This window comes from Mauremys reevesii, linkage group 1 (assembly GCF_016161935.1).
Source record: "Mauremys reevesii isolate NIE-2019 linkage group 1, ASM1616193v1, whole genome shotgun sequence".
NCBI lineage: Eukaryota > Metazoa > Chordata > Testudines > Geoemydidae > Mauremys > Mauremys reevesii.
Genome location: NC_052623.1, coordinates 315,501,305 through 315,529,257, shown reverse-complemented (window position 1 = coordinate 315,529,257; position 27,953 = coordinate 315,501,305). Strand labels below are relative to the sequence as shown.

General features: G+C 43.9%; 1 long non-coding RNA gene across 2 annotated transcripts; it reads left to right on the top strand.

Moving 5' to 3' along the window:
- Nucleotides 1-18,063: 18,063 nt before the first annotated feature.
- On the top strand, nt 18,064-21,657 carry LOC120382906. Of its 2 annotated transcripts, none has more exons than XR_005588267.1 (3): nt 18,064-18,105; nt 19,271-19,374; nt 21,465-21,657. It is a non-coding gene; the product is annotated as an uncharacterized LOC120382906 (long non-coding RNA). The 2 variants fall into 2 exon arrangements; XR_005588268.1 differs by lacking the exon at nt 18,064-18,105 and adding an exon at nt 18,127-18,611.
- The last annotated feature ends 6,296 nt before the right edge of the window (nt 21,658-27,953 follow it).

Below are 27,953 nucleotides of genomic sequence, written 5' to 3'. Positions count from 1 at the left end.
ATCACCACTCACTTCTCCACTGTCAGTACAGCTCTCATATTGGTGTGCCTGCCCTGGAGGGCTGGGGTAGCCTCAGCACACACAGGGGCGGCTCCAGGCCCCAGCACGCCAAGCGCATGCTTGGGGCGGCATGCCGCGGGGGGCGCTCTGCCAGTCGCTGGAAGGGCGGCAGGTGGCTCCGGTGGACCTCCCGCAGGCGTGCCTGTGGAGGGTCCGCTGGTCCCGCGGCTTCGGTGGAGCATCCGCAGGCGTACCTGCAGGAGGTCCACTGGAGCCGCGGGACCAGCGGACCCTCCGCAGGCACGTCTCCGGGAGGTCCACCGGAGACGCGGGACTGGCGACCAGCAGTGCGCCCCCCGCGGCGTGCCGCCGTGCTTGGGGCGGCGAAATTGCTAGAGCCGCCCCTGAGCACACAGATCCAGGAATGTGGCCTTGCACATCCAAAAGTTCTGCAGCCACCGCTCATCATCCCAAACCTGCATTATGATGCAATCCCACTAGTCAGTGATTGTTTCTCGGGCACAGAAGCAGTGCTCCATCACGTGCAGCTGCTCAGTGAATGCCGCCCACAACCTTGAATTGGTTCTCGCTATGTCCCACAGCAATCTGTCCTCCAAGAAATTGTAATGATCCCCACTCATTTGGTTCATCTTGTGGTTCTGCAAATACTCCAGGATTTTGCGTAATGTGTTTGCAATGCTCATGACAATAGTGCAGAGCAGAGCAGGCTCCATGCTTCTGTCAGAGATGGCGGACAACAAGGAGGGATGCACAGGTATTTAGGATTTTGAAAAAAGGCATGCAAATTATGGAATATAGATAACTTTATGGGATGGAGACAGTTGCAAACTGTGAAGTTGATCCCATGCTCCCAGTCATCTCTGTGCAACTCGTTTTGGCCCTATTATGCATTGCCAAAGCTTCCCAAAAGACACTGTGCTGGATGGTGGCGAGTTGCACAGTGGGATCCCTACCCATGGTGCACCGCACTCTGCATCAATACAAGCACTCATAAGAACATAAGAACAACCATACTGGGTCAGACCAATCATAGGCACCAACTACATGGGTCCTAACAGAATAAAAGTAGTGGGTGCTCAGCACCCACCTGCAGGCCCCACCAATCAGCTCCTCTTCTTCCTGCCCAGCGCCTCCCACCTGCTGGCCATCCCTGCCAATTAGTTCCTCCCCCTCCTCCCTACCACCTCCCATCTGCAAGTGGGCCCCACTGATCAGCTCTTCCCCCCCAGCGCCTCCTGCCCACTGAGGATCATCTGTTCAGTGGTGGGCAGGAGGTGCTGGGGGAGAAGGGGGAGGAGTGGCAGAGTGAGGGCAGGGCGCACTCAGGGGAGGGGGTGGAGTGGGGCGGGGAGAGGTGGGGTGGGAGCAAAGTAGGGGTGGAGTGGAGGTGGAGTGTGGGGCGGAGGGGAGGTTGAGCATCCCCTGGGAAATCAGAAAGACACTGCCTCTGAGACCAATGGTCCACCTAGCCCAGTATCCTGTCTTCTGACAGTGGCCAATACCAGCTGCTTCAAAGGGAATGAACAAAACCGGTAACCATCAAATGATCCATCCCCCTGCCAGCTTCTGGCAAACAAAGGCTAGGGATGCTTCAGGGCATGGTTTTGCATCTCTACCCATCCTGGCTAATAGCCATTGATGGACCTATCCACCATGAACTTATGTAGTTCTTTTTTGAACTCTGTTATAGTCTTGGCCTTCAGAACATCCCCTGGCAAGGAGTTCCACAGGTTGACTGTGCATTGTGTGAAGAAATACTTCCTTTTGTTTGTTTAAACCTGCTGCCTATTCATTTCATTGGGTGATCCCTAGTTCTTGTGTTATGAGAAGAAGTAAATAATACTTCCTTATTTACTTTAGCCAAATCAGTCATGATTTTATAGACCTCTATTATATCCCACCTTCAGCATCTCTTTTCCCAGTCTTATTAATCTCTTCTCATATGAAAGCTGTTCCATACCCCTGATCATTTTTGTTGCCCATTTTTGTACCTTTTCAAGACCATTATATCTTTTTTTGAGAGGGGGCGACCACATCTGCACTCAGTATTCAAGATGTGGGCGTACCATGGATTTATACAGAGGCAATATGATATTTTCTATCTTCTTATCTATCTCTTTCCTAATTCCTAACATTCTCTTAGCTTTTTTGGCTGTGATTGCATATTGAGTGGATGTTTATAGTGTAGACAGCCTTAGACCTAAGTCATTCAACTGCTATTAGCCAAGTATATTTATTAAGAAATAAAGCTGAATCTTGACCATTCCTCTGGGAAAAGGGGTTACTTGGACAATGTGACTGACATTCTAAAGTGTAGCAGGGGGACAATGGCTCCTACTTTTCAGCCTAGGATGAGGTAAGCCAGCGTAGAGCTCTGCTGTGCTGGAATACAAGTCTTACATAACCTCAGGACATGGCCAGAAACAGAAATATTTGTAAATAGAGTTTAGAATTGTTTCTTTAGAAGCAGCATGGGTTAGAGAACAGGCTACAGGCCCAGGAGTCAGGAGATCTAAGTGCTAGTCTTAGCTCTACCAATGACCTTGGGCAAATCATGTTACCTCCCTGCCTCAGTTTCCCCTCCTCTTGCCCTTTGTCTGTTTAGACTGCAACCCTTTGAGGGAAGGTATTGTCTCTCCTCTGTATGTATGTCTCAATAGGCCCCCAATCTTGGCTGTGGTCTCCAGGATCAACTGTAATAATAAGTTATTTCTCCATTTTCTGTCACATACCATATTAGGCTTTTTATTCACAGGAGGTCCCATTGATATCAGTGGTACGCTGTCTAAGGCAAGCCACATTTGATTCAGATCATTGAGTGTTCTTTACATTGTTTGTATTGAGGGGGGTGGCATGAAAAATGGATTGGATGTTCTGGAAAACATGAGGAAACAGCAGAAAATAATTGTATCAAATCTTTCTCACTTTACTCTTGTAAAGAGTCCAGTTGCTTTCAATAGAAGTATTGGTGCAGGAATGTAGACAGTGACTTTTAGTGGAGGGCTACAGTAAAAAAATAAATAAATGGCAAAAAAAAAATGTGTCAGTGCAGTTAAGGTTGCCCAGTGATAGCTCATGCTCTGAGTTCTTGCAGAATTGCGAGTTCAGCTAAAGTCAAACGTCTGAAAACCAGGAAATAAAATCTTGATTTAAAAATTGCCAGTGATAGAGAATCCACCACAGCCCCCAATAAAGTGTTGCAATGGTTAATCACATGCACTGTTAAAGACTTATGCCTCATTTTCAGACTGAATTTGTCTAACTCGGTGGTTCTGAACCATTTTTTATTTGCAGATCCCTAAAACATTTCAAATGGAGGTATGGACCGCTTTGAAAATTTCAAATGGAGGTGCAGCCCCCTTTCGAAATCTATTGTCTGTATATACAGTTGAATTCTCTTGAGTCAGTTTTCAGTCTTAATCTTTCGCAGATCCCTTAGATATAATCTGTGGACCTCTAGGTCTAACTTCAGTTTCCAGCTATTGGATGTTGTTATACATTTGTCTGCTAGACTGAACAGCCCATTATCAAATATTTGTTCCCCACGTAGGTACTTATAGACTCTTATCCTCTCTTTGTTAAACTAAATAGATTGAGTTCCTTGAGTCTATCCCTATAAATCAGGGTTTCTAATCCTTTAATCATTCGCGTGGCTCTTCTCTGTTGAGCCTTGCATGGATATGAAATTTATATCTGTGGATGTGGCTACCTACTGATATACATTGGTATCTGCAGAGCTGCAGGACTATATCAGGAACTGCAGTGGCAAAAGCAGCAACATGTCAGGCCCCTGTTCCCAGGAGCCAGTGCCCCATGCCGGGAGCAACTCCAGCGTAGCTGTACGGACTGCAGCCTCGCCCCCAGCCACACCCACTGGGGCGGGTACCAGGCTCACTGGCAGCTGTCCCTGATCACACTGGTGTGTGCAAGCAGCTTGAATGCTTCCAGAGAGGAGTCCCTTCCATGCAGCAGTCTGCATCTCCTGTCCAGGAGCATGCGAGCCGCTTGCACACCCTAGCATGACCAGGGACACCTGCCGGTGAGCCTGGTGACCACCCCAGTGGGCGGAGCTGTGGGCAGGGGGTATTACTGCCACACCAAAGGGGCTGCTGGCATGGAGCACTGGCTCCTGGGAGCAGCAGCCCAGTATGCTGTTGCTTTCACTAGTGCAGTGCCTGGTACATCCCTGCAGCTCGGTGGATAATGATTTATATTTGTGGATATCCGCATCCGTTGACATAAATTTTGTATCTGTGCAGGGCTCTGCTTCTCTGAACTCTCTGAGGGTTCAGAGCTAGCACTGTGCCTAGAACTTGTCTATACGGTGGAGGAGGGAGGTGATTAATAAAGCGCGCTAATGTGATGTGCATTAATTGGCCTGTGCAGACTGCTGGTGTGCTTTAATGTAGTGCTGTTTGAAACATAGAACCTTTAGTGCACACCAAAAGGACTACACAGTCCAATGAATGCTTTAGAAATCATACCCCCATAAAGCGCATTACCCCATGGTGTAAACAAGCCCCGAGAAGGAGAATAGAGGGGAGGGGCATGACCCATCCATCAGCAACAAGAGCAGGCTCAAAGAGGTGTGAAGGGACCCATTTATCTCAATGAGATGTTCTCAGTTGAAAGTGAATACAGCCTGAAACAATAGCTCTGAGATGTGTGAACTGCTCCAGTCATGTCAGTGGGTGTTCCCGTTCCCCCTGTCCAGTCATAGAATTTCTGATATGTGTCAAGCATGCCCAGTCTCAGCTCCTTATTCCAGTCACAGCAGTGTGTGTTCTTGGTGCATGCTCTGAGCATACCTGTTTTAAGCTCCCTCACTTTGAGGGGCAGGGTTTCTCCACATCCTGTCTCAGGAGAAGGTTGGGAGATGGGCTCAGATCTCCTCTATAAGCTACTAGGCACCTGAAGCTGGCCTGTGCCTGCTGACTCGGGTTCACAGGGCTTGGACTGCGGGGCTGTTTTATTGCTGTGTAGATTTCCATGCTCCAGCCTGAGCCTGGGCTCCAGGACCCTGAGAGCCTGGGCTCCAGCTATCCCAGAACACATGGGGGTAGGGAGTGGGGCTCAGAGAGCCATCCACTAAGGCAAGCCTCTAAGCAGGAGAACGTAATCTTCTTAAAGTGGGGGGCTACCGGTGCCCGAACCATGGCCCTGCCCTCATGTTGCCCATTCCCCCCGAACTCCCACCCTCCCACTGCTCCTTCCTCCGAGGCCCCGCCCCTGTGCTGCCTTTTCCCCCCAAGACCCCTGCCCTGCTCACTCCTCTCCGCCCTCTCCCCCTGTTGCTCGCCCCTATGGCTGATAAAAAGTAATGGGACCATGGACCCCTGACCTGCCCTGTTTCGGCACCGCTGCCTCTAGGGTCCAGGCACACACACAGGGAGTCAGGGCTCAGTTGCTCCCAGAGAAGCAAGGCCCGCCAATCTCATCTTACATGATGGGGACAAAGAGAAAGGCTCAACCTGCCCAGATCCACACACACACACACCCCATTTTAATTTGATTTCCTCCAAAGGGCTAGTTAGCCCTGTTGGGTAACTCTTGACCATCTGAGACGTGGTGTAATGATCTTAGCCCTGGTTTGATCTCTAGCGGTGTGCAAAAAACTTCATCAGAATGTGTCAAGCTTTAAGAAAAGCTGTTTTTTTTCCAGGGGTTGCATCTCAGGGACCCCTTGGACAAATAGCCCCAAATTTGAAACAAAGACCATATCCCATGCCTCCATGTAGGACACCAAATGACAAGGGAATTCAAGTAACCATACCAGATTTTAGAGCATGTAGAACAATTGAAGTTTAAACAGAAGACTTGTCTTAACCTTATAACAAAACTGTCACTTTGCTATAATAGGTGTTGAATATAGAACCATAGAATATCAGGGTTGGAAGGGACCTCAGGAGGTCATCTAGTCCAACCCCCTGCTCAAAGCAGGACCAATCCCCAACTAAATCATCCCAGCCAGGGCTTTGTCAAGCCTGACCTTAAAAACCTCTAAGGAAGGAGATTCCACCACCTCCCTAGGTAACCCATTCCAGTGCTTCACTACCCTCCTAGTGAAAAAGTTTTTCCTAATATCGAACTTAAACCTCCCCCACTGCAACTTGAGACCATTACTCCTTGTTCTGTCATCTGGTACCACTGAGAACACTCTAGATCCATCCTCTTTGGAACCCCCTTTCAGGTAGTTGAAAGCAGCTATCAAATCCCCCCTCATTCTTCTCTTCTGCAGACTAAACAATCCCAGTTCCCTCAGCCTCTCCTCATAAGTCATGTGCTCCAACTCCCTAATCATTTTTGTTGCCCTCTGCTAGACTCTTTCCAATTTTTCCAGTGTGGGGCCCAAAACTGGACACAGTACTCCACATGAGGCCTCACCAATGTCAAATAGAGGGGAATGACCACGTCCCTCGATCTGCTGGCAATGCCCCTACTTATACAGCCCCAAATGCCGTTAGCCTTCTTGGCAACGAAGGCACACTGTTGACTCATATCCAGCTTCTCGTCAACTGCTTTCTAGCCATTCGGTCCCTAGTCTGTAGCAGTGCATGGGATTCTTCCGTCCTAAGTGCAGGACTCTGCACTTGTCCTTGTTGAACCTCATCAGATTTTTTTGGGGCCCAATCCTCTAATTTGTCTAGGTCCCTCTGTATGCTATCCCTACCTTCCAGCATATCTATCACTCCTCCCAGTTTAGTGTCATCTGCAAACTTTCTGAGGGTGCAGTCCACGCCATTCTCCAGATCATTAATGAAGATATTGAACAAAATCGGCCCCAGGACCGACGCTTGGGGCAATCCGCTTGATACTGGCTGCCAGCTAGACATGGAGCCATTGATCGCTACCTGTTGAGCCCGATGATGTAGCCAGCTTTCTATCCACCATTCATCCAGCCCATAGTTCTTTAACTTGCTGGCAAGAATACTGTGGGAGACTGTATCAAAAGCTTTGCTAAAGTCAAGGAATAATCCACTGCTTTCCCCTCCTCCACAGAGCCAGTTATCTCATCACAGAAGGCAATTTAGGTTAGTCAGGCATGACTTGCCCTTGGTGAATCCATGCTGACTGTTCCTGATCACTTTCCTCTCCTCTAGGTGCTTCAAAATTGATTCCTTGAGGACCTGCTCCATGATTTTTCCATAACTAATTTTGTACCATAACTAATTTTTCCACTTTATTAAAAGTGAGGTAAGTGAGCTTCTGTTCCAAATTCAGGGTTTCCTTTATTTATTAATGCAATCCCTGAATTTTTGCTCCCTTCATCCCCTAAATGCCCAGCTGTCTATACCCATGTGGTATTAGTATTCATATGAGCATACCTTACTGTAATAGGAATTTTCCTGTCAAATCCTCAGTTGTGCCATACACCCTATAATTTTATTTATAAATAAGGATAAAATATCACTTAGTGATGACTTTGCTCCCATTTCATAGGTATGATTAAAAATAGATGGTGTCATTCATATTTCTTTTAGAATGAATGGGATTTTGTTTTGTTTTTTTAAAAGCATTTTCCCACAAGTAATTAAAAACACATTAATTCTTACAGTTTTAAGGTGCCTTTTAAAATAATATCAACATTTATAATTTTAATAGGTTTTCCTTGGTACCAAACTATAAAAGGGGCAATATGTCTGTCAGCATACTGCTCCTGTAGAGAGCAAACTACTGAATATATTTGAGAAAGAACTGTCTAATTAGTCTACATTTTTCAAAAAATAATTGCCTGTCAACTAGTTAAACCATCTTTCTGGAAACATTTCCCAGGGCAGAAATTGAAATTACAGGTATGTTCACGTGAATCCTTGATAACATAAATCACTCAAAAGCTGTCCTATTTCTATTTTTTATACAAAATATATTTTCAGTGCTATTTTCTGTTTGAAGTACAAACTATAAAATTAAGGGGAAAAGATATTTAAAGGGTTTTCAGGTTTCCAGCAACAATTACTATACAAGTAATATACAGTAGCTCATTCCAAATAACAAGGCCAATGTCTTCTTTTATGGCATATGGCAAATGTACCTCATTTAGAATTGTTTAATACACTGCTGTTAGTTTTTCAGAAGACAAAGCCCAGACATTAACACTGGCGTGAATAGAATTGGGTGAGGTTGAGGAGTGAGGCACTGAATATTAATGTTGTCATGCCAGGTAAAGATGGAAGCTATTTTTAGATCTTCCTTTTCAACTATGTTTAGAACAATAATGTATTTGTGATATTATTCCATGGGGACTTTTGCTCAATAAAACATAGTCAGTCTGCAGTGTTGCAGAGGTAAGAGTACCTGAGAAAATAATAAAGCATATTTCAATAAATGTTAGTATCCAATATCTCATTATGTTTCATGCCTACTGATTCTAATGGTAATTAGGCACCAGGGGAGGAACAGATCTGAAACTGGGATAAACAACTAAATTAGAGATGACATTTACCCATTATGTTCCCCCTGTATTATTATCCCAGAAAATTAATCCGGTATGATGCAACCAGAAAGCTGGTGAGAACATACTAGAGAATTCCCTATTTTTTTAAAGCAGTGCCCTTGTTTACATGAACTAGCTTTGCACAGTTCAGGTGTTCATGTTCCATTTCTATGCCATATTTTATGAATAACCAACAGCAACCCACTCTTAATAGTAGAGGCCTGATCCTGAAAATGTATGCTTAATTTTACTGCTGTGATTTCAATTAGGACTACTCAAGGAAGGAAAATTGAATAGGTGTGTAAGTGTTTGCAGGATGAGGACCCAGAATTAAAAAGCCCCTGCTCATCTTGAATACTGAGGTTGGCATTTTCATCTGATTATTTTAATGCACAACAACTTGTGCAATATGTGCATAGTTAATTAAAACTTTATAGCAAAAATATCCTAACAGCCAGAGGTAAGAAAATACGGTTACACCTGCTCTGTGCCAGCTGGGAAGAGCCAACTGTTCTCTGGCAGCTTTGCTCTACTGGAGTGGTGTAAAGAGGCTGGATTACAGTATAGAATCTGGTCCATAGAATGATAATGACAGCATTGCCTCTAATGAATGCCTTGTTTGATCTGGCTTTGGCAATTTAGGGAAATATCCCCAACTTTTTGTGAATTATACTCAAAGACACACAGTTCAGACGCTCATCTGGTTTTCAGCAAGATCGTATTCTTAACCATTAGTTTCCCCAGTGTTCACGGCATTGTCATTATTACCTAAACCACAGATTATTTAATTTTATAAACATTTTACTGATAAACAATGCTGTTTTTACTAAGCTTTTTTGGACTAGTTACAATATTGAACTCTAACAATCTACCCCTTAAGTAGGAGTATTGCTTCTTTTAATTCTTTACACTTCGGTATGTCCTTTAGGAACAAAACTGACCATCATCATTAAAGTAGTTGTAGAAGCCAAAGCAAAAACTTCTGTCCTGTGGAATCCCATGTTACATGCTCTGCAAATGCTATAAGTGGAAATCCAACATCTGCTTGTATTCTCAGCCCTTCCCTGTAATTCCGGTTACATGAGTATGACCAACACCTTATCAGTGAAGCAAGCATCGCAAATTTCCTCTAGTTTTCAATACATAAAATATTTTACAGTCTCCCCCTTCATTTGTGAGAGAACCATCAATTACAAACACAAAACAAATCATGTCAGTTGGACAGTGAACATTTAAAATTATGTTTTAATAACCAGACTTGGAGAAACAACTGACAAATGCAAAGTGCACAGAAATAAATAAATACAGAGGATGAGAAGGCGTGAATAAAAGCACAATCACCAGTTCATAGACTTATAGCATATTAGGGTTGGAAGAGACCTTAGGAGGTCATCTAGAACAATCCCCTGCTCAAAGCAGGACCAACACCAACTTAATCATCCCAGCCAGGGCTTTGTCAAGCCGGGCCTTAAAAAGTTAAGTCAAGTCCTGTTTACTGCTCAGCTGTTATTTGGCTAAAAGTTTGTGTATATGTAGGTAGAAGCAGGGCCGGCTCCAGGATTTTTGCCGCCCCAAGTGGTGGGGAAAAAAAAGGCCACGATCACGATCGGTGGTAGCTCCACCGTGCCGCTTTCTTTTTCAGTGGCATTTCGGCGGCTGGTCCTTCCCTCCGAGAGGGACCGAGAGACCCGCCATTGAATTGCTGCCGAAGAGCCCGACTTGCCGCCCCTTCCCCGTGGCCGCCCCAAGCACCTGCTTGCTGGGCTGGTGCCTGGAGCCGGCCCTGGGTAGAAGTGGGCACAATTTTAGAGAGACTGAAACTTTTTTGAATTCATGTGGGTTTCACTAAATTGTTTTCGTCAGGGAAAAAAAATCAAAAATTCAAAACACTTGATTTCAGTATTTTAGAAACAAAATGGTTTCAATCTGAAATTGTTTTGTATCAAAACTGTATTTATTTATTTTTAAAATCAAACATTTAAAAATTCTTGAAATTGAAACATTTCATTTGATCAGAATTTTTTTTCCACTCTGAGTCATGGAAAGTCTTAAATTCATTTTTAGTTATACCCAAAATGATTTTAGCATTTTTTTCAAAGTTGCCAGTAAACTGAAAAATCTGCTATTCCCACAGTTCTATCTGTCTGTGACAAGATGTAATAGCAGTGCCACACCATCTTCTGTAAAGTATAATACTCCTGCACACATGTGATGTTCTAGTGAGTCTTCCCCATTATTTAGTTATTAAGTTAATTTCACTAACTGGAAATCTGCAAGAAACTAGATTTACATCACAACTCAAGTTTATCTTCTGAATATTCAATATCAAAATAAACAAACATTCTGCACATGAAAATGTTGTTTTTAAGAAATATTGAGAGCAGGTTCTTCACCACATTCCATTTGTAATGGCTCATTGGAGACGATCGTCTCTTCAATAAAAACCTCTTCTAAATACTTTTACTCAGTTTCAAATAAAATTATAAATTTACAACAATGTACTACAAGTGTACAAAAATATCAATGATAAGATGAGGGATTTCTCTGCACTAAAGCTCTAACTGGAACTTTTAGTAAAGATGTGATTGTTTATTATATTTAAGTACTAATGGATAATATTATTAAATCTACATACATCAGATTTGGGAAATTCCTGAATCAGTTAAAGTTTCGTAGAGTCATAGAAATGTAGGGCTGGAAAGAACCTCAAGAGATCATCTAGTCCAGCTTCCTGCACTAAGGCAGGACCATGTATGCCTTGACCATGTAGGTATTTGCCTAATCCATTCTTAAAAACTTCCAATGATGGGGACTCCAAAACCTTCCTTGGAAGCCTATTCCAGAGCTTAAATAACCTTATAGTTAGGACTATACCCTGTCTAGCTGCTTGTACAATTTCTGCCCACATTCTTTCTGATATATGAAACAATTTTTAAGTACATCTACATGTACTACCCCATCATCTTCTTCAGTTGCATTGAAGCTCTAGACTCATAAGCTCTAGAAAGAATAGCAGCAAGTAATGATTTGACTGGCTGATATTCTAATTTAAAATCATATAAATACAATTGAAAACAAAATCCTTGTAACTGAGGTGGTGTGTCTGTCATATTCCTTTTTGAAATAGTAACTAATGGTTTATGATCTGTTTCTGCCAGTAGAGATCTACCATAAATATGAAATGTTCTGCATGCAAAAACTGATGCCAAAGCCTCTTTCTATAGTTGAGCACACTGACATTCTGTTTTCGATTTAGCTATAGATGCATAAGCAATTGGTTTCCATAGATCACCATACTTTTGTAACAGAACTGCTCCAAGGCCTTCTTTGGATGCAACTGAAGATGATTTTGTAAGTCGGTTATTATCAAATGGTTTTAATACTGGAACTGTTTTTGTTAGTTCCTTAGCTTGCTTGGAAATTCTTGTAGATGCTGACAGTCTCATTTCTATTGATTATTTTTACAGAGTAAAGCCCTTCAATTTGTTTTTTGTTTTGGCTAGGTTAGATATATATTTTCGTACAAAATTAACCATGCCCCAAAGTTTCTGTAATGACTTCTTATCTTTTGGGTAAGCAATCTTTCCAATGGCTTGTATTCATTGTGGATGAATCTGTAAGTCCGGACAAGTCACTTTTTCTCCTAGAAACATTAATTCTTACACACTAAATTTATATTTATTTTTGTTAAATTTCAATCCTGCTTGTTTTGGTCTAAATAATGCTTTAATTAATTTTATATGATAGAATCATAGGACTGGAAGGGACCTTGAGAAGTCATCTAGTCCAGCCCCCTGCACTCATGGCAGGACTAAGTATTATCTAGACCATCCCCAACAGGTGTTTGTCTAACTTGCTCTTAAAAATCTCCAATGATGGAGATTCCAAAACCTCCCTAGGCAATTTATGCCAGTTCTTAACTACCCTGACAGTTAGAAAGTTTTTCCTAGTGTCCAACCTAAACTGCCCTTGCTGTAATTTAAGCACATTGCTTCTTGTCCTATCCTCAGAGGTTAAGAAAAACAAATTTTCTCATTCCTTCTTGTAACAACCTTTTATGTACTTGAAAACTGTTATGTCCCCCCTCAGTCTTCTCTTTTCCAGACTAAACAAACCCAATTTTTTCAATCTTCCTTCATAGGTCATGTTTGCAAGACCTTTAATCATTTTTGTCGCTCTACTCTGGATTCTTTCCAAATCCTTCCTGAAATGTGGCGCCCAGCACTGGACCTAATCCTCCAGTTGAGGCCTAATCAGAGCGGAGTAGTGCAGAATTACTTATCGTATCTTGGTTACAACACTCCTGCTAATATATCCCAGAATGATGTTTGCTTTTTTTGCAACAGCGTTACACTGTTGACCCATATTTAGCTTGTGATCCACTATCACCCCCAGATCCCTTTCCACAGTACTCCTTCCTAGGCAGCTATTTCCCATTTTGTATGTGTGCAACTGATTGTTCCTTCCTAAGTGGAGTACTTTGCATTTGTTCTTATTGAATTTCATCTTATTTACTTCGGACCATTTCTCCATTTTGTCCAGATCATTTTGAATTTTAATCCTATCCTCCAAAGCACTTGCAACCCCTCCCAGCTTGGTTATCATACTCTTCTACAGTTCTTCCCCATATTATTATATCATCTATGTACACCTGTGTGCCATCTATATTTTCAAAAATCTTTTGTATTGCTCTATGAAATACCTCTGGAACTGAACATAATCCAAATGGTAATATTTTAAAACAGTAACATCCAAAAAATGTGTTAATTATACACAGTAATTGACTTTCTTGCTCCTATCATATTTGCCGAAATCTATTAGATGCATCTAAAGAAGAAATGTCATGGGACAAAATATTTTGTCCAAATATTTCTTCTCTGATATGTAGTTTAAAATGTTCCCATTTAACATACTTATATAAGTCTTTTGGCTCTAAACAAGTGTAAAGATCCATCTTTCTTTTCTACTATTGCTAATTAATTTACCCACTCAGTTGGCTCTTCCACACTTTTCCAATTCCTTTTACACCCTATTTCTTAAAGCTAAGGTATTTTTTTACTTGCATGTATAACTAGTTTCCTTGTTTCATTTAACTCTATATTATGCATCATCTCCAATTTACCAAAGCCAGTGAATAACTCTGTAAATTTATGTTCTGTTTCCAGTGTTTTGGAATCCTGATTTGTCTGAATTCTACCAATTAGATTTAGTGCTAAACATGTTTCTAAATCTAAAATAGAAATACCTTGTCCCTTAACTACTACAAGTGTTACATTTTCTAAATTATCTTTAACTAGGACCTGAAATTCACAAATACCCATAACAGGATTTTTTTTCACCACTATCAGACTTCAAATTAATATGCATTTTTTCTCTTATTACAGGTTTTACTTTTAGATATTTTATATCTTCTAAAATTATATTAGCTTGTGCACCTGTATCTATTACATACAAAATAAATATTCCATTAGTAGATAGAGTAACTGTCCAATTCTCCTTTTCAAAGTGACTGTTTCACAATAACCAGACACAAATTTTCTTCATCTGTAATGTCAGCTCTATATTCCTTTTTTGGTATTATCTCTGAAACTTTTAAATTTTGAACTAAATGTATATTTCTAAGTTTTGCCAGACTTCTCTGTTTACAAACTTTTGCAAAAATGATTCTATTTCTTGCAGATATGACAGGTTTGACCTATTATATTCATCACAATTTGATCTCCTACCATTGACTCAGATTCTGGAAATTACATATGACTTCTTGTCTTTAGATCTGTTTAAAAATTATTCAGAAGTCTCTTCCTTACTTTGATTTCTTGAGTAAAACTGCAATCTTTCAAATGTTTTATTTCTTTTTGGTAAACAGCATCCCTCATTTTAAAAAAAAAATACAGACTCATAGTTAACTCATTCTCAAATATTAAGCTCAAATGAATTATATAATGAAATTGCTTAAGAGCCTACACTATTCAAAAACATAGCAACCTTTTCTTCATCTTCCTTATAAATAGATCCAACTACCCTCAAAAATAAAGCAAATTCTTGTTTAAACCTTTTCCAATTTTCTGCAGCATTTTTCAATATATTTAGGAATGTGGGAACACATAATTGAGCCATCTTATTTCATTCAAACTTGTTTTTCATTTCTGAGTAACTTTTACCTAATGTTTTTTTTTAAAAAAAAAACAAAACAAAACATCTTCCAGGTCTTTTTATCACTTCCTTCATTCCCGGTAGCATGTATTGTTTTATATTCAAGCAATCTACTAGTCTTAATAACAATTCATTGCTAGTAATTTAACAAAAGTATTTATTAGATACATAGTTAATACATATAAGAGCATCCTAACTCAAGTCAATCAGTCAGTCTGATGTAAAACCAACCTTTCCTCTAAGCCTTTTATCATTTTTGTTGCTCTTCTCTAGACTCTCTCCAATTTGTCCTCCAGTGTGGTGCCCAAAATTGGATCCAGCTGAGGTCTCAACAGTTACTTCCAGTGTTGTACATATGACATTACTGGTTAACTCCCACCAGCATGATATTAATTTTTAGCAACTACATGACATTGTTGACCCATATTCAATGTGTGATCCATTATAACCCCAAGATCCTTCTCAAGTTTGACTTTTTTTTCTTCCTAAGTGTACTACTTTGCACTTGTCTGTATTGAAATTCATCTTGTTGATTTCAAACCAAGTCTCCAATTTGTCAAATTCTATTTTGTGATGGGATATCCACCCCCCACAAGGCTTGAAAGGGTTAAAGTGGCCAATTAACTCCACAGGCTGCACCTGGAGGAGGAGCTAGGGAGCAGAGAATTGATTGGGAGCAGGCTCAGCTGGACAGGAACAGAAGTGGCCTGTATGAAGCCCAGGAGCTGGCAAAAGAAGGGGGCAGCAGGAAGGCAGGCTGCAGTCACTCCCTGAGAGGAGAGAGTTGGGAGACTGGCAAACCCAGAGAGGGGGGAAGCCAGGAAGTTAGGAAAGGCTCAGGGGAAAGCAGCAAGGTAGGACAGTGCAGGGCTTGGCTGCTGACCAGAGGGCCTTGAGTTGGAACCTGGAGTAGAGGGTGGGCCACTGGGGATGTAGCTCCAAAGAGGCAGAGACTGCTTGATTTGTTCTGGAAAGACTTTGTTACGTCCCTGAAAGGGGGAACCATGTAGTGACCTTTCCGGAGGGCTGAGTCATGAAGAGGAAACTGTGGTTCCTGGAGTGAGAGGGGTCTATGTGACGAGAGGATGATAGGGGAGACATCACTAGAGGAGGGCATAATGCCTAGCCAAAGCTAATCCTCAGAGTGACCAAGAGGAGGCGCCACTAGCCAGGACCAGATTAACCTTTTGTAGGCCCAAAGCCATGCGGCTCCCATGGAGTTGTCATGGGCCCTTTCTGAGTGTTGGCCCAGTGCAACCCAGCCTCAAGTCCCTACCCTAATAATCATATATCCAATACTGCTGGGATAGGGATGAAAACATTTATTCAAAAACAAAACAACATATTTGAAGCCATACTTGAATGAGATCTCCATAGAGAACAAACTGGGCTAGCATTAATATATCCAGAATACTCCTGAATTTGGTTAAATATGTGGGAAGTGGTTGTTTGTTTAACACTCAGGGTCCTGAACACAAGTGCTTAATTAGTACATTTGTGAGCCAAATTAAGCCCAGGTGTACCAGATAGTGGAGTTGCAGCTGCATCTCACCACCACCACCACCACCTCTACCCAAAGTTATGTTTCGTAAATACATTTTTTGAAAGCAGGATTTTCTACTTTGGTACAATAATATTTACAAAACTTTTTAAAGTTAGTTTCTTTAGACTATTTCTCCCTTTCCCTCACCATCCCTCATGACTTCAAGTGAAACAGTAAAGTTACTGGGGTGGAGTGCGGGGAGGAAAATTGCTGGTGTCCATCTTTTGCAGGGAGAAAGGGCCACTGAGACAGACACACACACACAGACAGTTACTTTACCACCAAGACTATCACAACCCAGCCTCAAGTCCCTACCCTAATCTTCACACCTGGGCTCTCCCCGTCCCTCCTACTGCCCCACCTGCACACACAATTAACCCCCACATTCACCCCTTGGCTCTCCTCAGTCTCCTTGCTACTGCCCAGCCCCCCCACCCCATTTCACCCCAGGGCTGTCACCTCCCTCCCATCTGCTGCTCCCCAACCTAACCCTCCATTTTAACACCCTGCTTCTCCCCCCACATGGAGTCACTGCCAGCTCCCCTGTCGCACCTGGACTTACCCCACAACTGCCCCTTCCCTCCAAACCATGCTCTACTCCATCCCCTCCCCAGAGTATGGGGGGAAGTTTCTGGCAGGGGGTGCAGCAACCAGCACAGCCCAGCAATGCTGTCACCATCCCCACCACCACTGGGGGACACACACAATCAGCCTTTTCTGCACTGGGCCCCAATGGTGGCTGAGGGGGGACACACACCTGGCGCGAAACTGCAGGATTGAGACAGTTCCCAGGAGTCCGCAGCCGAGCATCAGGGTTGCTGGGGTGGGGGTGCACATCGAGACTCACAGCACCACTGCTGTCCCTGGCTCCCCACTGCCCCAGGAGAGCAGGGGAGACTTGGGGGCTGGGGGCAAGTCAGGAGCCTCCACCGCTTTAGGTGCCAACTCCATGGGTGGTCCAGGCCTAGAGTACCCATGAGGAAAAATTGGTGGGTGCTCTGCACCCACCGGCAGCTCCCCACCATGTCCCCCTGCCCCAGCTCGCCTCCGCCTCCTCCCCTCAATGCACTGTTGCCACTTCTCCTCCCAGCACTTGCTGCCGCAAACAGCTGTTTCATGGTGTAACAAGATGTGGGAGGGAGGGGGAGGAGCAGGAATGCGGCACAATCAGGGAAGAGGCAGGGCCGGGGTGGGGATTTGGGGAAGGAGTCCAATAGGGGCAGGGAGGGGGTGGAATTTGAGCAGGGAATTTGGGGAAGGGGTTGGAATGCGGGTGGGGCAGGGGTGGAATCCGGGCAGAGCCAGGGGGCATGAGCACTCACTGGTGCCAGGAGAAGTTGGCACCTATGCCCACTCCATGCTCCACAGGAAAAAAGGGCACAGTGGGATCAGCACCTCCAGCACCAGGAACCCTCTCCATGCATCATTTCTTTGTTTTAGATTTGTTTTTGGTCCGCTCCGCTACCATCTGCTTCAACTGGGGTGGCTCGCAGCATGGTGCAGTGCATTCTGGAAGTGCAGGTCCAAGGGCCCCAGCTGAATGCAATGAACTATGACTCCCACCACACCCTGCAACACCCAGTCCCTGTTGTGTCTGTGCACTGCACCACCTGGGCTGCTGAATGTCAGCAGGTGCTGAGAAGTTGCTGACTCTTCACATTGCCAGGCTGTGGCCAGGGCCAAATTAACTTTTTGTGGGTCCCCATGTAGTCATTATGGGCCCCTTCCAAGTGTGGGGATGGTGCCATTGTAAACCCGGTACTGCCACTAGCAGTGAGTGCACTTTGTGACAGTTTTGAATTAGGATCCTGACAGAAATCAGGACCTGCAGCATAGCCAGTCTCCAGGCAAAATACCAGTGCAGCTGGCTTGTAGTAGATTGCCTGATTGACTATGTCATCTGATCATTTGGAAGGATTAACAGACTGGCTCTTAAACCCAGCTGCAACAGCAGGTTAGTGGCTGCTCAAAACACCTCCCCACAGCTGTGATAGCTCTTGTGCCCGCTTGTTCCCTGCCCTGCACCCAGCCCCTGCCTTGCCTCACTGATTCTTCAAACCTTCTGAGTCTGAGAACTCTTTGGGGAAAAGAGTCTAGCTGGAAGAGAAGCTGGCTAAGACCCTACTGCTGGCCTAAATTACAATCCAGCTCCAGGGAGGAGAACTGGGACCTCTTGTTTTAAGAGGAAGTGACTATTTAGCATGAAACCCAAGCACAGGAAGGGGCAAGAGAGCCAATGAGGACTCAGAGTGGGCGTGACTGATGAAGTGGACTACATTTTGTACAAAGGCTCATCCAATCAGCCCCACAAAGAGGGTACATGTTCTGAACCAACCTAAGATGGGTAATTGATTGAAAGAACTTGAGGAGCTGCTGCATGCAATGCACCTCTAGAACCAAGAGTGCCCACAAGGGGGTGTGCTGGCATGCAGTGCCCTATGACAGTCTGGATATAAAAAGGTAATCTGTGGTTTAGTGTGGTAAAATTTCAGTTTGCCCTGATCTCTAACACAAGTCACTTTTGACTAATAAAACTACTCATTCCATCGTCTGAATTCTCTGGGTTTCCAGACCGCAATATTTCCCACTAAATGAGATTTAGCTGAAGATGATGGGTGGGAATTTCAGAAGAACTCAACTTTGGCCTCACTCTGCTCCCACTGAAGTCCATATGGAAGCTTTATCGCTGATTTCAGTGGGAGAAGAGTTAGGTCAGGGCTGCTGAGCACTTTTGAAAATCCCACCCAATATGGCTTTACTATTGTAACTCAGTCTTTTTTACTCTTAGCTGAATTATAATAAAAATAAGTGCTGCTACTTTTCAATCAACTTCTGCCAATGGACAAGGGAAGGGGAGAATTGGTGGTGGTCTTTCATTTGTTAGGAGGCACTCCACTATTACGGTGATGAGGGCCATGTAAAGTACCAAGATAGATGGGAAATGGCTTTGACACAAACTACCACAAACTATGATATGACCAGTTTCTGTATGCGCTGATGAAGGAGTGATCCTTTTATTTACACACAGCATAGGCCACGCTGCTTCATCCATTAAAAAGGCACACAAAAAAAGGGTAAGAGAGGAAGAAAACTCCATGCAATTTCTCTGTTTTCACCAGCTGGCATCATCCCCTACTCCATACAGAATGGGAAATGAGCTGGATGTTTGGTTTTCAGAACCTACAAAACAGTCTGGTGCAGAGGCCCTAAGAAAAACTTGCAAGTAAGTATAGACTCTGTAATGTGTGCTAAATTCACCTCAGACTGAATCCTTATGGGGAAATTTAAACCTCTGATGATAATGATTGATGATATAATGAAAGTGCTGACAGAAACTTGCTCATAGTGTTGAAAATGTCACAATTATAATAGGTGAAAAGGTACCACAGAGTTTCTTCAGGCTTATTGTATTTTTATTGCTACCCGTCTTTCAAACCTCAAGGGATCTTTCAACTTGTCACAATTTTCCTTTGTTGTTTTTTTTTAAAAGGGAAACTTGCTTCCTTTCTATGCTAATCCACCTCAGACATGACATGCCACCATGAAACTTCTAAGACATAGGATCACAATTTGTTCTCTAATCATTACCAAAACAACATCTGACAGAATTGCTATGTTCAAACCTGTTTTGCATTTTCATTATAAACTCCATGCTTAATTAGCATTACAACTGAAACATGGCACTGAAGTTCCCCTTCATTATTTGGCAATTTGAATGCAGAGTTACAATATACAGGTGAGGGCCACGCTTTCAGAAAGTTATCAGCACAGACCCATGGATCTGAACTCAGTAGGATTTTATCCATGAAGCATATAGTCAAATGAAGGTCCCTAATAACCATATGAAACCCTTATTGTTTGAGATAGTGGCACTAATGCATTGAGCACTGTGACGTTGCACTCCATATGTTTGTGGAAATATGCTTATGAGTGTAAATATAATGTAACTGGAATATGCTTTATGCAAAAGGTCTCTTGTAAGGTATCATTACAAAGCTTATGATCTACTGAGTGTATTCATGCGATTTATTTGCATGTATTATTTCTCTGTCTGAAGTTAGGAGAATAAGATATAAACTTGTATTACCGATGTAAACATGTTAAGTGGAAGCCATTAAGGGTGCTTCAGAATCAGTCACCTGTAAATGGCTCTGTTTACCGGAAAATCTTCCGGGGGTATACCAAGCAGCCCTGGAAGAATGGAGACTAGGGGTCTCACAGGACATGTGACCATGTCACATGATACTGCAATCCATTTTAAACCTGGTGCTTTTCCATTTAGGAGGGGTGGGAACCAGAGAGACAAACAATTCCTGCCTTGTGCCAAAGCTATCAAAGGGGGTGGAAGAGAACAAAGGGGGCTGCAGTCTTGAGAAAACCTCTAGTTACCACCTGAGCTGGAACTAACAAGAACTGTACCAGGGGAAGGATTGGGCCCAGACTAAGAAGTCGTCTAAGTCTGTGAAAATGAGGAGTCCTTGTGGCACCTGAGAGACTAACAGATTTATTTGGACATAAGTTTTCGTGGGCCACTTCATCAGATGCCCAAATAAATTTGTTAGTCTCTAAGGTGTCACAAGGACTCCTCATTGTTTTTACTGATACAGACTAACACGGCTACCCCTCTGAAACTAGTCTGTAAAAGAAGCTTATTGGAACATCACTGAAGGTGAGATTTACCTGTATTCAGTTTCTTAAATGTATTAGACTTAGACTTGCTTGTTTTGTTTTATTTTGGTTGGTAACTTACTTTATTCAGTCTGTTATAACTTGAAACCACTTAAATCCTACTTTTTTATACTTGATAAAATCACTTTTGTTTATTAATTAACCAATCCAGAGTAAGTTGGGGAGCAAACAGCTTGCATCTCTCTCTATCACTGTTCTAGAGGGCAGACAATTTATGAGTTTACCCTGTATAAGCTTTATACGGAGTAAAACGGATTCATTTGGGGTTTGGATCCCATTGGGAGCTGGGTGTCTGGGTGCTGGAGACAGGAGTACTTGCTGAGCCATTTTCAGCTAAGTCTGCAGCTTTGGGGACGTGGTTCAGACCCTGGGTGTGTGTTGCAGCAGGTTAGCATGTCTGACTCAACAAGACAGGGTTCTGAACTCCCAAGCCATCAGAGAAAACAGGCTCAGAGGTAGTTTCAGCACATCAGGTGACAATCTCAAGGGGGTCTCTGTGACCGAGCCTGTCACAGGCACTTTGTATTTTTTTTAAAACGATTATGTTTCTGAAGTTGTAATGTGTGAAAACAGATGGGTTATTTCAGCCTTGTTTTACTTTTTTGTTTTTTCATCCTGTTACAGTTCTAAGGTGAGCTACACCGATGATCTGTCTCTCCATGGCATTTCTTTCAAGTGCCATATACAGTACCCACCCTTCTGAGTGCAGCCCTATAATTCACCCCACCTTTTGCTTGATCATCAGATTAGAGCACCCTATTTCCCAACTGTATTACAGAAGGTCCAACTGGGTCTGCCACCTTCTATCGAGTCCTCTGTTTGATCCAGAGGAACATCAAAACAGAAAGAAAAGGGTTAAAAATAACAAAAGCCTAAGTTTTCATTTCCTTACCTGTCTCGGGACAGCTAACTTTAAGTATCTTGTGCTTAACCAAGACACCCCCAAAGCACTGGGGCTGAGTGAGACAGGCTGCCCCAGCAACTACTGCCTCTCTGACAATCTGACCCACAGCTTGGCGGGTGGGGGGGAAGAAGGGTTGTCTTCACATGCATCTCAGGTCACAGGCTTTTATCCATTTCAAAGTTCTTTTGAATCAGAGTTCCTGCCTGTTGATCTCCTGTGGTTTCCATTAGGACTCCTGAACCTGGTCAAACTGGGTTTTGTATGTCTAAAGAGGGGCAGAGGTAATCTTCCTGCAGTGGATACCCGATATTGTCCAACTGAGCACAGGCAATTGAATTCTGTCTGCTATCATCGGTTTGGATTACTGTGTGATTTAACTGTCATCTTTTAACCAGCAACACAATAACCACCAACCCCACAGATATAGCTATATAACATTCATAAAAAATAATACAGCTACCTCCCAGATTCTTCACACATGCTCTAGCTAAAAAATAAAAAGACTAGATTTGGAAAAGCACCTATGTTTTTGCAACTAGATTTTGCAAGCACAATGTTTTATAGTGAATGGGTGACCTAGTTATTTAACTTTGAAAAGTGCTGTTAAGCAATGAAATAGCTTCATTTCATAACATTGTTTCGCTCTGCATTGAAAGAATGATAAAAACAGAACATTATTCGGATTTCAGTAAATGTTCTGTTCTATGAAATTGTACATAGTGTACTTCCAGTCACATCAATCCCACTATAACGCATAGCTAATTTCTATGCCAAACTCAAAGAGAGCCAAATCCTGAGGTTCTTACTCAACATTTACTCTGTTCTTATTTGGGCAGAACTCATATAAGGTGGGAGTTTGCCTGAGTAAAAATTATTTGAGGAATTAGGATTTGAACCAAATGAGATGACACAGCACATCTTTAATGATGCAAATGCCACATTTGAAAGCATAAGCTCTCCCTTTCGGCTCATTTCTAACACAGGAAAGCTGATATACTGCTTCAGGACTCCACGTTATACCTAGACACAATAGAATGAGCCCCCCTCTCCCTCCATAGCCACTCCATGCCCAATAAAGATGTAATTATTCTTGTTTCTGTTTCATCTGTTGGAATCTTAGTGCCAGTCACCCTCTCCCCCTTCTGCAGTAGGAGGGCTTTAGTTATCGCCTCTAGCTTTGAATTGGAATGGAAGTGATCACAATCCATGGAGATCTGTTTGGAGGATGCTGGGACTTTTTTAACATAAGATATGTTCCCCCCACACACACACTCTGAGTGGCATGAGTTTACATCCTGGCCCTGGAGACAGGGTGTAGGTCCCTTCCATCTCCCTCCCACCTATGCCTATTGCTTTCAAGCGGGGGGGCAGGATCAAACTCACAATGGGCAAACTGTCTTCAGGGCAACCTGCTCAGGATCCGTGCACCTTGTGTACAGCATATGTCACTCTTTGGGACCTATGTGCCTCTGAAGGGGCATTCCCGCACTGTGGCAGAGAGAAGTCTAATGAGCTCTTCTGGGCCTGTTCAACCCCAATGAGTCCCCACCTGCAAGGCTTGTTGTGTGGGTGGGGAGGGGGAGACTGCATAAAAGGGAAAACCTGCCACAGGCAGGAGCAGTGAACAGGAAGAAGACTGCCCCACCTCAGACAGCTGATACAGGCCTGCGAACAGGGAGACAGTAACAAGCCTCACTATTTCTGAAGCTGCATGACCCAGCACACCCCATGAGGAAGGGATGGCTGGTAGACTCCATTTAGACTAAACCCAAAAGGCTGATCCAGGAAGACTGCCTGAGCTGTAGGTCACCCTTACTTCTCTAATTGCCCCTCTCCCATAAGGGAGGGAAGAGGACTTTTATTATGTTTCTTTGCTTCAAGAACCCCCTTGGATGTCCACTGGGGTAGAAAGACACTATAAGGACTTGAAGCAGGGACTTGAGGGGACCTCTGCCCCCTATAAATGGTGGGAAATAGGCATGACCATACCTGATACAAGGGTTTAAAAATAAAAGCCTTAGAGGGAATAAAGCTCAGCTGGTCTGCGTAAGACAGAATCGGAGCACTGGTATAAGTGATTAGCAGAGATGCAGCAACAGCAAGCCACTCAGCAACAGCAGTTCCAAGAGCAATTGCTGCAGTAGCAGACTACCCAGCAGCAAATTCAGAACACACAACAACAGCAACAGCTGCTGAGGGAACTGATGGCCAGAAAAGCTACACCCTAGCCTTGTTCCTCCACCAATCCTGTTCAGCCCCCCTATCTGGGTCAACCTCCATGTGGGGCAGGCAGGGCTGGATTAACCTTTTGTGGGCCCGACGCCAAACATATTTGTGGGCTCCCATGGAGGCAATGGACCATGGCATGGGGAGATCAGTCCCCAGAGCGAGAGGCCAGCCAAGGGCAATGGGGCATGGCATGGCAGGAGCGGCCCTTCTCCACCAAGCCCAGTGCAAGGGCACTATTTACAAACAATCATTTGCTAGACGCACAGCAGACCACCCGGCCCTGTGCTGCCAGCATGCCCCTTCCCCTCAGAGGTGGGCATTCTATGCCATACAGCCCATGCACCTAACATCCCCCTGACTCCATATGGCCAGTATTCCCAGCACTCCCTCCAAACCCACCCCAAAAATGCACAACACCCTGTACAACACTGCCCAGTGCCCCCTGCCCACAGCCCCACCACTACTGCCCAGCACCCCACACAGAACCCCCGCTCCCTAGGAGGATGACCAGTTGTCCGGTTTTCAACTGGAACACCAGGTCGAAAAGGGATCCTGGCGGCTCCGGTCAGCATTGCTGATCAGGCCGTTGACTGTCCGGTTGGCTGAGACTGGCTAGGCTTCTGAACCAGTCCCAAGTGGCTCAGCTCCAGGGAGACAGGTGGGGCCTCACAGGTGGTGGTAAGAAGACACTGCCCTGAGCCGGACGTGCACTGCGGTCAGGCCAGGGGATAGAGAACCCGGCAGGTGGGGCCAGGGGGCAGAGAGGAGCCCTCAGCCAGCCGGCGGGCAGGCCTAGAGGAGCAAGTGGTGTGGTGGGGAGGCAGCGGGGTCTCAGAGCGCAGTGCAAGTAGAGCAGGCCAGGGCCCCTTCTGGGCATGGGCCCAGCTCCAGGGAGCCACTGGCACCATTGTAAACCTGGCACTGCCAAGCAGGGAGAGAGCATGACAATTCCAGCCCTGCTCCACTTTCAGACCAGCTCTGCCTCCAACCCTGTAGTGGGACTGTTCCTGTTCTGCCTCCAAGCCAGATTCTCCCCCAACCCCGCTCCAGCCCCAGCCCAGCTCTGCCCTCCTTCTCTCTGCCCAGTCCAGTGCCTCTAGCTCCAGCGCCTCCCCCATCCCCAGTTCCACCCCCAGCTCTGTCTTCAGCCCAGGCTACACTGTTGAGGAAGCAGAGTGCAACTGGAAAAGTTTGCGCACCATGGTCCTGGACAGGGCCGGCTTTAGGCCAATTCCACCAATTCCCCCGAATCGGGCCCCGTGCCTAAGAGGGCCCCGCACCCAGTAGCCTTGCCGCCGGGGGGGCAAGTGGCCGAGAATCCCTTCCCTGGCTACAGACTCCTTTTTCATTTTTACTCACCTGGCAGCACTCCGGGTCTTCGGCAGCACTTCGGCAGCGGGTCCTTCACTCGCTCTAGGTCTTCGGCAGCACTTCAGCGGCAGGTCCTTCAGTGCTGTCAAAGACCTGGAGCGAGTGAAGGACCCGCCTCTGAAGACTAGGGGCGCCGCCCGGTGAGTACAGCCCCACATCATTTTTTTATGTGTGTTTTTTTTCCTTTCAGTCATCCCTGATGGGGCCCCGTTGAAACTGTTCCAATCGGGCCTCGCACTTGCTAAAGCCAGCCCTGGTCCTGGAGGTAGACCTCATCTAGACTAAGCCCAAAGGGCTGATCCAGGAAGACTTCCTCAGTACCAGCTCACCCTTACTTCTCTTTAATTTCCTGTGAACTCCCCTCTCGCATAAGGGAAGAAAGTGGGAAGAGGACTTTTCCTTTATTTGTTTGCTCCAAGAGCCAGGTGGAGAATAGAGACAGTATAAAGGCCTGAAGTGGGGACTTGAGGGGACCTCTGCACCCTATAGTGCCCTTTACAACCATGGAAGTGAGCCTCAGGAGCAGGCAAATGTACTCAGTCAGACACTGTCCTTCGTTACACCCACTAAAGTTAACAGCGCAACTGAGAGCAGAACTTGGCCTACTGCATTTAGTGTGACCAAACATACATTAACAGAATGGACTAGACCGATTTTTGCTGCTGTGAACAATGGAAATAAATTGCCTGGTGCGTTCATATAATTTTTAGAATGAGCCCGGAGCGGAATGTAGAGACTGTCATTTATTCTGACTGGAATGCTTAGTATGTCTTCATTATTTTTAATAGTAAATAGCCTGTGTAATGTGATTCTGTTAAAACCCACTAAAAGTGGAATCTACTTTATCAAAGCAAAGTGCCTATTACTAGTCTGAAGTTAAAGTTATTGATTCTTGTTCTCAAAGATGTTATAAATCCTCAGATGACATTGAATCTTCCAGGTCACACAGGGCCCCTCTGAGGAAACAGTTCATATTTTTGCAGCCCCTATCAGAGTCTAATTTCTAGAAATAATACTTCAGGCAGCAGGAGACAATAATGAGAAGCTGCATCCCACTAAAGAGATTCTACATGGCACAAGGACAAAAGCACACAGAAAAGCACAAGGAACATTACTATCATCCACTTCCATTTGGAAAGAGACATTTATGGTTGGTATGTTATGCCATAATAGTAAAGACACAGGGGGGAAATTTCTCAGACAGTGAATATGAAAATTAGTATACAGTCACATATCAAAGGTGACTCTGCACTGAAGACAAAATATGTGGGAAATTATTTGTAAAGATTCTTTTATGTTTCTGTTATGGTATCAAGATTTAACTCAGAACACTGATCAAGGTATAAATGCAGATATATATAATGAAGAGGATGGAAAGAGGTTGGAACTGCTTCAACTAAAAAAACAAAATAATACACACACCTCAGAGAAACAGCTCTCTTTAAAACAGAGAGATCTGTGTAGTCCCACGTTCAGAAAAAAAAATCTACCGTTAAGACCCATCTTAGACTCTTACACCTTTTCAATTAGTTTGGGAGCTATATCTTCCCACAAAGAAGGTAACCTTTACTACACTACTGTATTGAGCACTTCTGGCCATTTCCTCCACTGTTCATTCTTGGCTGCCATCCAATAGATCATAACTAGTAGATGTGCTGCAGCACATCAGCTGATTTCTCATGCTGCTCTTAAGGGACTTGCAGGCTGTACAATTTGACCATTAAATTGTATCATTAAATAGAGAATAAGCTATGATTCATTTTGTACTGACTGTGCATGTTAGATATGAAAAAGATGTTAATTACAAAGTTGTTTTTATTATTCATTCACTTACACAAATATATGTGCCATATTAACCTGATATAGTTATGTCTGTCTATTCCTGTTCTTTCAGAATCTCTACATACATGTGACATAACATGCTATGTGCCACATGGTTTAGGTCTACCCCAGGGAATACGTTTTGCTCTCAGAGTGTTTCTGAGGATTTATATTACCTGATATGCCTACAGTGGGTTACATTCTGCCTTTGGATGTGTACATATGGTTTCCACTGGCTTCATATGCAGGCAACTGAAAGAAAAAAAATGTGTCTAATGTTATGTGAATAGAAGTATTCCTTCCAACTAGAGATGAACCAATGAGGCAAAGTTCAGATTCAGGTGCAAAATCAAGTCTAGAGTTCAAGTTTATATTCAGATTCTGTAGAAAACCTAAGGTAGATCCAACTGTACTAAAAACTCATAAGATCTTGTAAAATTTTAACCCAAAGTAGCCAAAAATCTTACAAGATCAGGTATTCCCACGTGATTTTCAGCATGTCAAGACAAATTCTTGCGAGAATAGCCCAAGACTTTGATGACTCCTTAAATAGAAACAAGTCTCCTTCCACTTTTGAATTCAATTGAGAGCTAAAGCTGAGGACGGGTTGGTTCAGTTCTGAGGATACAAGTCTACCTGTCATGCTGTCTGGTATGGGACACAGCTGAGAATGCCAAATTCAGGACAGACTGTAGGAAACAGGGCTGACACATCCCAAAACTGATGGCATATTCTATCAGAAGATTTCACCAAGCCAGTAACAAAAGTGAGCTCTTGTATCACTACAC